Raw genomic sequence first — 14,053 nt, 5'->3', positions numbered from 1 at the left:
GTGTGTCAGATTCAAAACTTGATATTAGAGGTATTGTCTAGTTTAGAAAGCCCATTTTCATATATCCTATAAGGGAATTTTAAGTTAAAACAGAGAAGTCCTCTGTTCAGGATCTCATATATGGCCAGAGTGAAGAACCGTTACCAAGTGTGTCTCTTGCTATGGAGGACTTCTCCTGTCCTGCATTACAGAGACATAGTGGCCAACATTAGATTTTTTTTTCTAGTGACACTTAGGGTGTGGCGTCTTTGGTGGGTGTGTCTTATGGGGGTGTGACATCTTTGGCAGGTGTGTCTAGTGGGCGTGGATTTCTTTCCAGAATTTCTGCATACAAATAAACAAACAAAAATTTCTGCACTAGTTTGGCTGACAACTACTATTGTGGCCAGTATATCATTCTGGTCTTTTAGTTGTTTACAGGCAGGTAATGTTTCACTTTAACACCAGGGCTAGGTAATACGTGCTGAACACTTCTGGTAGCATAAAAACCAGTGCAGCTAGTGCAACAATCAGCGCACCTTGTAGCTGGTGCTCCACACTGCTCTTTGTAGATATTGCAACGCTCGGCTTCCTGTAGATAATGCCACAGTTCCCTTTGTAGGTAGCACCACACATCCCCTTTTTAGATAGTACCACAGTGCCCTCTGTAAATAATACCAAAGTGCCCTCTGTAGATAATGCCACAGTGCCCTATTTAGATAGTGCCACACAGCCTTCCTGTAGATAGACCCACACAGCCCCCTGTAAACGATGCCACACAGCCCCCTGTAGATGATGCCCCACAGCCCCCTGTAAATGATGCCACACAGCCCCCTGTAGATGATGCCCCACAGCCCCCTGTAAATGATGCCACACAGCCCCCTGTAGACGATGCCACACAGCCCCCTGTAGATAATGCCGCACACCCTGTCGATAGTAACACATACTCCGCCTGTAGATAGTGCCACACACCCACTTGTAGATAGTGCCACACCCCAACCTTTATGATTAGCATACTAATAAGGGATTGCCCAAAGGGGGATACCCCTTTATCAGTCCAGTAAGTTTTAAACCTAGCAGTTTACATTCAAATATAAATAATGAGGAAATAATACTATTCTTTCCACAGTTAAGTGTAGATATTTTTTATCTTGGTGGCTGTAATAATAATGATAGCTAAGGTCAAGCACTAGGGGTTTTCTGAGTTATTCCAAAAAGTGGCAGGGGTAGGAGGGATGCATTAAAAAAAAAAAAGAGCGATTACTCATCTCACAGATCTTCGGCATTCTAGCGCCACCACTCTGTTGCTCCCCGCCTCTGTTTATTGACATAGCTGCAGCAATGACGTGCCCGTGTACCCACATGATCACCGCAGCCAATCACTGGCCTCTGTGATCCTGTGCTGTATACCCACTGAGACCAGTTATTGACTGCAGCGATCATGTAAGTATACAAGCACTCATGGCTGCAGCCATGTCAATAAACAGCAGAGAATAGGACCGGAGAGGCGGCGCTAGAATACCATGGATTTGTGAGGTGAGTAATAGCTCCTTTTTTAAAATTCCTCCCTCCTACCCCTGCCACTTTTTTGAATAACTTGGAAAACACCTTTAATACTTTAGCATACTAAGACATTTTGGACAATTGAATGCTTCTAACTTGGTGGAAACAGTTTGGGGAAGGCCCTTTTCTGTTCTAGCATGACTGTCCCTCAGTGTATAAAGCAAGGTCCATCAAGGCATAGTTGGGCGAGTCTGGTGTGGAAGAACTTGACTGGACCGCACAGTGCACTGACCTAAAGCCCATCTAACACCTTTGGGGTGAACTAGAATGGAGATTGGCCCTCTCATCCAAAATCAGTGTGTAGCGCAGCGCCCATGGCCGCGGGCCGTCGGGTTTACTCACCTCCCGACGCCCCCCGGAGCCATGGATCTGTGAGCGCTGGCCTCCGTCTCCCTCCTAGGAGATGCCAGCGCTCACTTTCGCTCTGTCCGGCTGGGTCCCGTAGGGTGCGCGCGCGCACGCTCGCGCCCGGCCTTAAAGGGCCAGCGCGCGCAATTAGGATCGTCATCATCATCAACTGCCACGATTTCCTGGTCTATAAGAAGGCCCCTGGCCTTCTAATCCTTGCCTGAGCATTGTTAGTCTTTCCCAGTCTGTCTCGCAAATGGTCCCTTAGTGTCTCCCGTTTCAGCTGTTATCCGTACCCTGTTACCGTTCCTGTATTCCGTATTGTTCCTGTGCCTACCCGCGTTCAAGTGTCTTCTGCCACGTCAAGTGGCATCTGCCACGTCAAGTGTCTTCTGCCACGTCAAGTGCCATCTGCCACGTCAAGTGCCATCTGCCACGCCAAGTGCCATCTGCCACGTCAAGTGCCATCTGCCACTTCAAGTGTCATCTGCCACGTCAAGTGTCTACCGCTCATCGGATACTGCCCGCCACGTCTGGCGCCACTTGCCGCACCTGCCTCCATCCGTGCTGAAGCCACAGCCACCGCCCGGACTATTTCAGGTACACAAGCATTACTGTCTGCCATTTTACTTTCGCATAGACTGTGACCTGGTCAGCTGCCTCCCCGCTACGGCGGAGCGGCCTAGTGGGTCCACAAACCCAGTGCCCGTGACACAGTGTCTGACCTCACAAATGTTCTTCTGGATGGATGGCCAAAAATTCCCACAGACACACTCCAAAATCGTGCAGAAAGAATTCCTAGAAGAGTGAAAGCTGTTTTAGCTGAAAAAAGGGGACCAACTTCTAATTAATGCCTATGGATATAGAATGGGAAAGTCTTAAAAGCTCCTGTATGTGTAATGTGTAGGTCTCCCAATACTTTTGTCCATGTAGTATATCTCATCTACATTTTGTCAAAAGCATGTGAAAGACAACAAGATCAAATAGCAAAAAAAGGATCTATAGCCTTGTGAGCTTTTGGTCTCCAAAATATTGCTATTTTGGCATTATGAAACCACATACCACCATTCCACAGTATACTCACATGGTGGAGGCTATATCATTGACTTGTGAAGGCAGACAATAAAATAGATGCAGAAAAATACAGGAAAATCCTGGAGGAAAATCTACAATTTAGGGGAAGACTTATTTCCAACAAGACATCAAACTCGAACATAGGAATGAATTTAAAAAAAACATCAGTGTTAATGTCCTCAACCCACTTCAACATTTTTAGCTCTACTTGAATATAGATGTTCACAGATAGGTCAGAACGAAATTTTAAATTTTAGCACAATAGCAAAAAACAGAAGAATGGGGAAACAAAGCTCATATGTTAACATGTGAGAAATGTAGCCACAGAATGGAGGTTGCCACAGAGTCTGACTTGGGGTGGCTGGTTATAATTTGGAAGAGAGAACGAGAGCACGTGTGGAGTACTAGAGACAAACATAGACGGGTTTACTGCTACTGGGGTTTTCGAGCTGAATGTTGCTGAGACTGCTGGACCTTATTGGGATGTTGGACGCTGTGACTGTGAGGACATTCCGCTGGGCCACAACCACAAGAAGGGCGCCGCGTGCTTCCCTGAGTAAGAGAGAGACTAACAGTAGGTTTGAGACTTCTGTGAGCTGCAGCCGTTAGTAAAAGCTTGTGGTGCAAGGGAAGTCACCGAAGAGACAGCCGGACGGGTTACAGGCAGCGGGAGAAAGAGCGAGAGAGATCAGCAGTTATCATCTGTGTATCCAAGTGTGAAGCTCTGTGGGAGAACCGATTCACATTTGTGCCTTGCGTTCTAGTAACCATTAGGCCAGTTGCTTTTGAGAAGTAAAACAGTTTTGAGTTGAGTACACAACAGGGAATAGTGTTGTCATTGCTGTGCTATCCCCCTTGCTTACGAATCAGACCCCTTTGCCTGAGAATGGTTCACACCCTTGGTCGCTGGTGTCGGTCACTCTTTACAGTATAACTTTAGCATTAAGGAGTCTTTCTGTTGCTCAGTGTAAAAAAAATAAATCGTGCAATAAACTGTTATTTAATTTAGTTAAAGAATAAAGCATGATCCAAAAGTCCAAGGGTTGGGTAGGTAAAAATTAGGAAATATGTTGGCTCAAACAGGAGCTCAATTATAGGTAACTTAATTTTAATATTCACTTTGAAACCTGATGGTACTGTATTTTCGTTACATTGGTCTCTCCTATTATATGACATATGCTTCTGTAGATACAGTAACTTTGCATCACTATGCAATCTGAGCCTTGATCCTCACCATGTGGTCCTTTTATTTAACAAAATGTAGTTGTAGTTTCATCATGCCGACGTCTTCCACTCCGGAGATGCCAGCACAAGCGGCCATCATGTCCGGCAGTGAACACTAGGGTGGGCGCGCGAGCTCATTCCCGGCCTTAAAGGGCCAACGCGCGCACATGTTAAGATTGAACTAATTAGTCCCAGATCGAAAAGGGCTCCACCCCTTCACTCATTGCCTGAGCGTTTTTTGTATTCCTTTGTTAGTCTTGCAAATGGTTCTGTGTTCCCGTGCCCTGCTACCCGTATCCCGCGTCCCGTGCTGTATTTGTTCCTGTGCCCTCTATAGTGAGAGAGTCGTGTTGTGCCGTTTACCACGTCTGCTGTGTTACACCACGTCTGGTGTCATCTGCCACGCTTTGCATCATCTGCCGTCTGAAGTTCCATCTGTGCCTAGCCACTGCAACTGTCTGGACTATTCAGGCACCCTTGTGATGGACTTTGTATTAATTGGGTACTCTGTTGTTTGGCCAGCTGCCTCCCTGCTATTGCAGTGCGGCCTAGCGGGTCCACGTACCCACAAATCGTGACAGTAGTAGTTTTTCTGATATACTCAAATGATCTTTATGGTTTTACATTCTTGATTTTACCTTTTTTGAGTAAATGTTATAATTACCTTTAAGTTTTCCTTTCACTGGAACTAAGGGGCCTAGGCCAACCCCTAAAAAACAATCTGATAGCATTATCCCCATCCACCAAACTTTACAGCTGGCACCAGGGGCATCGCTAGTACCAGACCTCCGGGGCCCAAGCCGATACAGGGGTCGCGATTGTGACCGGGCCGTGGCCCCCGCACTGCGTCTATAGAAATTGACTATAGTAACTGGGGCCTATGTCATAAAATACACGGGCCCCTGTTACTATAGTGATACCACTATACTTACTCTCCTTCCCGAGCGCAGTGGAAGTCCTGACATCTTCTCACACCATGGTGCTGTGTGCCGCGCATGACATCACCCTGCTGGATGGTGTCGGCAAATCCGCTGCACCGAGGAGTTGGGTAAGTGTAACATCATTACTGCCTGCTGGGGTCCTGTATCTAAGCCTGCCTTGTGGTAAGCTTAGATACAGGGTACAACAGACAGCATCACACTCGGGCTTAGATACAGGGCCCATGTGTGATACGGTCTGTTGGACCATGTATCTAAGCTTACCACAAGGCAGGCATAGATACAGGACCCCAGCAGACAGTAATATTGTACAGTATCACACATGGGCCCTGTATCTAATCCTACCACATGTGTTACTAATGTGTTGTTTTTTTTTGTGTGTTTGTGTTTTTTTACAGGTTCGGTTATTGGACTACATCAGATTCGAGGACTACTTAGATGACTTCTTTTTTATTTTCAATAAAATGGTTAATAAGGGTTGTGTGGGGCGGGTTTTATGTCAATAAAATATATTTTCTTTTAAACTTCATTACTACCGCCTTAATAATGGCCGCTGGCTGATTGACAGCGTCCATTTCTAAGGCGGGGCTTAGTGTTAGCCGTTGCAGAGGCACCAACCCCCATTATTCCCCGAAACCCACCGCTACCAGGGGTACCGGGAAGAGCTGGGTATGATCCGGCACCCGACCATCTGTCGGGCACTGGGGCGGCTGCAGGCTAGTATTATTAGGCTGGAAAAGGCCAAAAACTGTGGCCCTTGCCACCCTGGTAATGCTAGCCTGCTGCTGCTATATTGTATCTGGCTGGTTATCAAAAATGGGGGGCTCCACATAATTTATTTATTTTTTAAATGGAATAAACGTTGTGCGATTGTCGCATTACCAGGTCGCATTGCCCTGTGCAGCGTGGTCATGGCAGGAGCAGCGGCAGTGGCGGTCATGGTGGGCCCCCCGCTAGATACGCTACTGCTCCACTGGCATTAACATCCACACAAAAACTGCATGTCGGGAGCTTCATGGCATGGGTTTACATTACCGAGCAGCTGCATGCAAGTCTTACATCACTGACCACAATACCAAGTGTCAGGTGGAGTGGTGTAAAACACTCCGCCACTGGACCCTGGAGCAGTGGAAATGGATGGACAAGTCTGATGGACAAGTCTGATGGACAAGTCTGAGTTTGGTGAGTGCCAGGAGAACGTTACCTGCCTAAGTGCATTTTGCCAACTGTAAAGTTTGGTGGAGGAGGGATGATGCTCGGGGGCTGTTTTCAGGGGTTGGTCTAGGCCCCTTATTTCCAGTGGAAGGAATTTTTTTTGATTCAGCATCCTAAGACATTTTGGACAGTTGTATGCTTCCAACTTTGTGGGCACATTTTGGGGAAGGACCTTTTCTGTACCAGCATGACTGTGCCCCAGTGTACAAAGCAAGATCCATAAAGGCATGGTTGGGTGAGTCTGGTGTGGTAGAACTTGACTTGCCCGCACAGTGCCCTGACCTCAACCATTGAACACCTTTGGGATGAACTAGAATGGAGATTGTGAGCCAGGCCCTCTCGTCCAACATCAGTGTTTGACCTCACAAATGTTTTTCTGGATGAATGGGCAAAAATTCCCACAGACACACTCCAAAATCTTGTAAAAAGCCTTCCCAGAACAGTGGAAGCTGTTTTAGCTGGAGAGGGGGGGACCAACTCCATATTCAGGCATATGGATTTAGAATGGGATGTCATAAAAGCTCCTGTAGGTTAAATGTGTAGGTGTCCCAATACTTTTGTCCATGTAGTGTAAATACGATCTCTGCTGTTACAGTAAAGAGTTGGCTTTATGTTACAGCTGACCCAACTGAGAATGGGGCGGGCTTATCCCATGAGTTCGCTCCATACTCGCCATTCCCGGTTATGACATACAGTTCCATCAAATGTTGGGCAGGGGTTAAAGTATCTGCTAAAACTATGTATATTTACTAAAAGATAGACATATTGAATGACATGCAGACCTTCAGACCATACACTGATTTGCACCAGCAATGTTTCTATTAATTATGAATATCATGGTTATTTCTTCTACTGGTAGGTCAGATATCATAAAGGCTGCAATGTGAAACAGAACAGATTGTGTTGGCTGGCCTGTCCTTGGATCTATTTAAAGTGAATCATCTAGCAAAGTTACTAAACAGTCAAGGCTTCAAAACAACTATACTGTGATTCTATTCCCAGAGAATATCAGCAAAGTGTGCATATTTACTTAAGAAAATACTGTGTTCCCACTGTCTATGAACAATGTGTTAATGTTACTCGCTGCAAATTTTCAGCAAGGACTTCTTCCGATGGTGTATCACTGTGTGTTATCTGTGGTGTTACATAGGACTGCAGGTAACATGTACTACACTAACTACATTATCTGTACTGTGTATATGTGTGCCTGTGTGGGTATATATGGTCTCTGTGTGTATATGTGTCTCTATGCATGTATATATGTGCCTGTGTGTGCGTACATATATTTGCCTTTATGTATATATATGTCCCTTTATGTATTTGTATGTTCTAGTATATGTGTATATTTGTGCCTGTGTGTATGTATATATATATATATATATATATATATATATATAAAAGTGCCTCCTGTGTGTGTCTTTATATGTCTATATATTTACCTGTGTGTATGTGTGTATATATATGTATATCTGCCTGTATGTCTAAATATGTATTTATGTATGTACAGTACATATGTTCCAGTATGTGCGTATCTATATACAGATGTAGCCGTCTTTATCTTGACTTTAACACATTAAATAGACAGTGTCAAGAAACTTTAACTTTACTTTTTCAATAGCTTTTCAATGGCTTTTGTTGTGTGATATCACTGCAGCAAGTTATCAGAGTCAAGATAAACTTGGCTACATCTTTATGTGGTTAATTATTTATTTGTGGAGGGCAGAAATACAGAGTTCTGCACAGGGCGCCATCCAACATAAGGCCGGCCCTGCCTACACATAATACTTTTAACACTGAAATCAGCATCTCTGCCACTATATTATGCTGCCCTCAGTTTTTTTATTTTCTGTTTTTCTGCGATGCACTGAACATCTTGGAGCAGGCCAGCATCAGGACGTCATGTACAGTGGTACCCAGAGCACGGACTGGAGCACAGGTGAGTACTTAAAGAGGTCTAATCTTGGGTGGTCGGCCATGTATAGAAGAATATTAGGTCCTGCCCAAGGCAGTTGAAAAATTACAGTTGCGGTACACTGCACTAGATAAGTAGTGCAATATATTGTACCAGGTATCAGAACATCAGGTCTTCAAGTCTCTAAGTAAGCGTAAAAAAAAGTACAAAAAAGCAATGTCTTAGAAAAATAAATAAAAGTCTTAAGTAATAATAACAATAATCTCCCTGTTCCCTGATGAAGTCCTTTATAATTGGAAAAAATGAAAAAAAAAAAAACTATGTATAATAGGTATTGCCATGTTCGGAACGGCCTGAACTATAAAAAATATCATGTTATTTTTACCACACGGTGAACAGCGTAAAAAAAATAAATAAAAAACAATGACAGAATTTCTTTTTTTGGTCGCCTTGTCTAAAAAGATTGAATAAAAAGTGATCAAAAAGTTGCAAGTACTCCAAAATGGTACCAATAAAAACTACAGTTTGTCACGTAAAAAGCAAGCTCTCCCACAGAGATATCAACTGAGAAATAAAAAAGTTATGGCTTTCAGAAAATGGCATCACTAAAACATGATTTTTTTTAGAAAAGAGTATTTTTATTGTGGGAAAGTAGTAAAACATTAAAAAAAACTGTATAAATTTGGGCAATACTGGAGCGCAGATATTTTGTACAATACCCCTCATTTACCACATAGTCAGGTCCCATGGTACATAAAGATGGCCGTGCACATTGTACAGATGGCATTGTATAACGCTTACTTGCTATCCCGATGTGCAGGTCAGTTGGGAATATTCCTTCATTTGAGGTATTTATTATGGCCCTAATATTTGGGGAGGGCCCAAGCACGTCTGCCCCAAAATGTCATCATCTCCGCTGGATGCCTTATTATTGCAGGGCAACACTTTCTCAGCAAAGCTCCCCAAACTGCAAACTAGGGAAAGACCCAAAAAAAAGTGCAGAGTGTGTTCTAAAAAGGGTATAAGAAAGGACACCATTTATCGGTGCGATGCCTGCCCCAAAAAACCTGGCATGTTCATAAAGGATTGGTTCAAAGCGTACTACACCAATCCATGGATTATTCATTCACCCCATTATTACATCATCCTATTATGCCTTGATGCACTCCCCTAGCTTCCATATACTCTGATGTACTCCACACAGCTTACAAATGCCCTGATGTTCTCCGTCCAGCTTACATATACCCTGATGTACTCCGCCCAACTTACATATGCCCCCACATAAGCTAAAATACTAGTAAAACCCCAAACAATACTACTACCAAGAAAAATCTGCACTCCAAAAGCCAAATGGAGGTTCTTCTGAGCCTGGCAGTGTGTCCAAACAGCAGTTTTTGACCACATATGGGGTATTACTGTACTCTGGAGAACCCGCTTAAAAATGTATGGAGTGTGTGTCTCCAGTGGCACAAGATGGTCATAACATATCGGTCACTGAACTAGAAAATTTGTGGAAAAATTGCAATTTTTAATCTGCAACATCCAATGTACACTACTTTCCACAAAGCACATGCGGGGGTTACAATGCTCACAATACCTCTAGATTAATTCCTTGAGGGATGTAGTTTCCAAAATGGGGTAATTTTTTCGGGGATACCACTGTGCTGGTACCTTAGCTCAATGAAACATGGTGTCTAAAAACTAATCTTGTAAAATCTCCACTCCAAAAACCAAATTGCGCTCCTTCTATTTAGAGCTTTGCTGTGTATCCAAATAGCAGTTTACGCCCACATATGGGGTATTTCCTTACTCGTGAGAAATTGCGTAACAAATTTTAGGGTGCCTTTTCTCCTGTATTCCTTGTAAAAATGAAAAATGTTGAGCTAAATCTACATCTTATTAGGAAAATGGAGATTTAAATTTTCACGGCCCAATTCTAATAAAATCGATAAAACACCTGTGGGGTGAAAATGCTCACAACACCCCTAATTTAATTCCTTGAGGGGTAATGTCTTGAAATGGGGGGTCACATCTGGGGAATTTCTACTGTATCAGTACCTTAGGAAGCTCTGCAAATGTGACATGGCCCCCAGAAACCAATTTAGCAAAATATGTGTTTAAAAAGCCAAATGGCGCTCCTTCCCTTCTGAGTCCAAACAGCAGTTTGCGATCACATATGGGGTATTGCTTTATTCGGGAGAAAATGTTTTACAAATGTTTAAGGGGTTTTCACTGTACTGGTACCTCAGGGGCTCTGTAAATGCAACATGGCGACCCAGGAATCAATCCAGCAAGATCTGCGCTCCAAAACCCAAATGGCGCTCCTTCCCTTCTAAGCCCTGCAGTGTGCACAAACAGTGGTTTATGACCACATATGGGGTATTTACCAGTCTGTCACTAACGGCACCCGGCGATCATGTGACCAGTCACATGAACACCGGGAGCAATAGAGACAGCGGCACGGCTGCTGCCTCTATTCCTATACACAGCATTCATTGGGCGCTGTGTACAAGTGATCAGAGAAGACAGAAGCAGCAAAAGCTGCTTCTATCCTCTCGTCAGGGTCCCCGGCAGTCACTGGCAGCCGGAGACCCGACATTCAGCTGCCCGATCGCTCGGGCAGCAAGTTAAAACCCGAGCTGTAAAAAGTCTATGGTGCGGGTTTTAAGGACCTGACCGCTGGCCGTAAAACACAGCCAGCGGTCAGGAACCAGTTAAGAGTGAAGACAAAGATGGCTACATCTGTAGACTTAAGCGGCATGTATGAGCTCTGCACATCTTAAGCTCTTATTTTTAGGAACTGTTGTGTGTCTAATTTTCTGCCTGGGTCAGATTTTTAGCCACAAACATGAATTTGTATGCATTTTGTATGAAAAATTACACTTTAATCCAAAATTGCATGAAGGCGTCTGTGAGTAAAAAGTGCTGAGAGGCATTTTAAAATTGTGCTAGGTGTTTATCTTCTTAAACTATATAAGTATAAGGATTTAGCATACATTTTTCTTTTTATATTTTATTTGTAAAAGAGTGAGAATTGCCCCGGCTACCAAAGGTGCAAAATTTCCAGAAAACCCTGACAGTGGACGGGTTATGTGTGACCTAGTTGCTATGTATGAGGCCTGATTTACACGAGCGTGTGCGTTTTGCGCACGCAAAAAACGCTGCGTTTTGCGCGCGCAAAAGGCATTTGACAGCTCCGTGTGTCATCCGTGTATGATGCGCGGCTGCGTGATTTTCGCGCAGCCGCCATCATAGAGATGAGGCTAGTCGACGCACCGTCACTGTCCAAGGTGCTGAAAGAGCTAACTGATCGGCAGTAACTCTTTCAGCACCCTCGACAGTGAATGCCGATCACAATATACACCAACCTGTGAATAAAAAAAGACGTTCAAACTTACCATGAACTGCCTGCTTCCTCCAGTCCGGTCTCCCGGCCGTTGCCTTGGTGACGCGTCCCTCTCTTGTCATCCGGCCCCACCTCCCAGGATGACACGGCAGTCCATGAGACCGCTGCAGCCTGTGATTGGCTGCAGCCTGTGCTTGGCCTGTGATTGGCTGCAGCTGTCACTTGGCCTGAATTGTCATCCCGGGAGGTCGGACTGGAGGAAGGAGCCGGGACTTATCGGTAAGTCCGAACTTCTGTTTTTTTTTACACGTATATGTATATTGTGATCGAAAGTCACTGTCCATGGTGCTGAAACAGTTTAAGTCTTTCAGCACCGTGGGCAGTGACTGTCTCCTGACGTCGCGTACCCGAAAAATTTTTGCCGGATTCGGTCAAAACGAGTTCAGCCGAACCCGGTGAAGTTCGGTGCGCTCATCTCTAATTTGACACTCCGTTTGGATGTTTGTAAACAGAAAAGCACGTGGTGCTTTTCTGTTTACATTCATCCTTTTGACAGCTCTTGCGTGATTTTCGCGCATGCAACGCAGTAGCGTCCGTGTGGCATGCGTTGTTTTCACGCACCCATTGACTTCAATGGGTGCGTGTTGCGTGAAAAACGCACGATTATAGAACATGTCGTGAGTTTTACGCAACGCACTCACGCTGCGCAAAATTCACGCATCGTCTAAACTGCCCCATAGAGTAATATAGGTGCGTACGACACGCGTGAAAAGCACGCGCGTCGCACGCGCGTATATTACGCTCGTGTAAATGAGGCCTAAATATAACAAAGTACCTATACCTGTAAATATAGCAAATGGACATCCACTATGTCTGAAGAAAAAAAGATTTTGCCATCATTCTAGAAGTTGTTCCTTTACTCTAAGAGCAGTAAAACTATGAAACACTGTCAAAGGAAATTGTAATTTTTTTCTTTTGAAAGGTATAATATCACAAGTTATGGGTATTAAATTGCTGGAGATGGGTCATTGATCCAAGGATTTTATTATGATATTTCCTCGTAAAATTAGGAAAATTGGTTACTGCCTCATAGGGGTTGTTTGCCTTCCTCTAGATCTACACTGCGGGATAATACTGTGGGTTGATCTACATGGATGTATTATTTTTCAGCCTTTTTATGTTACTATGAAAAGCTATTAAAAGCTTTAAAGGATGTTGCATATGATCATTTTGTAAAGGCCTTGACCTTTAATAAAACATGTTATGAGCAAGGTTATATACTTCAGCTAGTCTAATATTTTTTTATTTTTGCAATGTTTCTTCAACTTCATTCTTACCACATACATTTTCTAGAAATAGGCCGATAACATCTATACGAGGCAAAGTCTTCGTTTTAGGCACTTCTAACTATATTTCGTTTGTTCTGGATATTCCCACATTTCTAAACTGTGAAGCCTCAAAATTAAAAACGATAGCCAGGCTCCTGAGACTCTATTTGTATGCTCAGCTGCCCGTCCGTAGAAATGCAGACTTGCTTGTCTTCTTAAGACTTCAAGAGATTTTCAGTTCTGCCGAGAATACATTCAATTGCACTAAATATAACCTTTCAAATTACCTTTTGGCAATGGAGAGAGCGGCTTGTTCTGATAGCTTATATTATATATTTCAACATCTATAAATCATGATAGTGAGAGCATTGCACAGTATGTTGAGGCTCAACAAGTTATGAAAAATTAGATTGGTTTTACTGTGTGTCCAAAACTCCCCCTTTTTAAACACTACCTAACCTTGTGACTCCAATGTACTCAATGACGAATTATGGCTAAAGTTGAGTTTGAAACCTTCCAATCCAAATGTGTCTGACTTAGAGGGAGTTAGGTAAGTGTTCCTGAATAACACTACAGCTATATTTTAAGAATCCAATTTACTAGAAAGGTAACTACATACAGTACAGTTTGACTGTAGCTGTTACTGTACACATTTGAACTATATATATTTCTGCATATATAATAATAATAATAATAATAATAATAATAATAATAATAATAATAATAATAATCAAATTAACCTTTTTAGATGTAAATATACAAAAAGAGAATAAAAAAATATTCACCGACATTGAGACAAAAGTGCCTCTCCCTTCAGAGCTCACAATATAAAGGAAATGAGGGGAACCCCGAGGTGATTTTGTCCATTGGACTTACAGTGGGGGAAAGGGGTTATAAATAAAACTGCATGGACAAGTACTCGAAAGAAGGTAATAATGTTAAAAGCAAATCTCAAGGAAGTTCCCTTACTAAGGCTCATTTGCTTCAGTATGCCTCAGATAATATAACTGGTGGTTTAGTACTTTGTACCACCATAATATAATCACTCTACCCTCGCTGTAATGGAAATCTGCTCTCCATGCATTGAATTCCTGATGATCATGTGATGGACTTGTGTTTATACACA

General features: G+C 43.3%; 1 long non-coding RNA gene across 3 annotated transcripts in view; it reads left to right on the top strand.

Moving 5' to 3' along the window:
* The first annotated feature begins 7,356 nt into the window (after positions 1–7,356).
* Positions 7,357–14,053, top strand: part of LOC142657184 (uncharacterized) — a 119,053-nt gene continuing 112,356 nt past the window's right edge. The window contains exons 1-2 of one of the 3 annotated variants that reach the window (XR_012849836.1): positions 7,357–7,499; positions 8,224–8,277. This is a non-coding gene — a long non-coding RNA (uncharacterized LOC142657184). Of the gene's footprint in view, positions 7,500–7,999; positions 8,278–14,053 lie in introns of those variants that run through there. The other 2 variants (XR_012849834.1, XR_012849835.1) reach the window with 2 other exon arrangements.

Source organism: Rhinoderma darwinii, chromosome 7, assembly GCF_050947455.1.
Source record: "Rhinoderma darwinii isolate aRhiDar2 chromosome 7, aRhiDar2.hap1, whole genome shotgun sequence".
NCBI lineage: Eukaryota > Metazoa > Chordata > Amphibia > Anura > Rhinodermatidae > Rhinoderma > Rhinoderma darwinii.
The sequence above is the reverse complement of the archived record's forward strand: the minus strand, read 5'-3'. Positions and strand labels throughout refer to the sequence as shown.